The sequence below is a fragment of the Furipterus horrens genome, unplaced genomic scaffold, assembly GCF_987537825.1.
Source record: "Furipterus horrens unplaced genomic scaffold, mFurHor1.1.pri manual_scaffold_1, whole genome shotgun sequence".
In the NCBI taxonomy this organism is placed as follows: domain Eukaryota; kingdom Metazoa; phylum Chordata; class Mammalia; order Chiroptera; family Furipteridae; genus Furipterus; species Furipterus horrens.
In genome coordinates, this window is record NW_028327171.1 from 124,836,714 (window position 1) to 124,837,354 (window position 641).

Genomic DNA, 641 nt, shown 5'->3' on the forward strand with positions numbered 1-641 from the left:
TACATATATTTGGAATTACATTTATTGCTTTGAGTTGTTTTTCACAGGAAATTTAAAATTTTTTTTTCTCTCTTTCATCTGAGACCTCTTCTATTCTGTCAGATTAAGATAATGCAGTCTCCACTCCTCACAATTATCACCAAATATCCATATTTAGGGGTCTGAACTGCCAACAATCAGCAAGCACTGCTTAGAAAAAACAAAACAAAACTATACTTTGAGACATCTTCTCAGGAAAAAGTGGTAGCAGCTGCTCCAGAACTTTCGCTATGCTGCCCAAGGATGACAAGAAAGATGCTGGAAAGTCAGCCAAGTAAGACAAAGACCCAGTGAACAAATCTGGGGGCAAGGCCAAAAAGAAGAAGTGGTCCAAAGGCAAAGTTTGGGACAAACTCAATAACCTAGTCTTGTTTGACAAAGCAACATATGATAAACTCTGTAAAGAAGTTCTGAACTACAAGCTTATAATCCTGGCTGTTGTCTCTGAGCAACTGAAGATCCGCAGTTTCTTGGTCAGGGCAGCCCTTCAGGAGCTCCTTAGTAAAGGACTTATTAAACTAGTTTCAAAGCACAGAGCTCAAGTAATTTACACCAGAAACACCAAAGGTAGGAATGCACCAGCTATTGGTGAAGATGCATAA

General features: G+C 39.2%; 1 pseudogene; it reads left to right on the forward strand.

Moving 5' to 3' along the window:
* Nucleotides 1-269: 269 nt before the first annotated feature.
* On the forward strand, nt 270-641 carry LOC150021889 (small ribosomal subunit protein eS25 pseudogene; annotated as a pseudogene).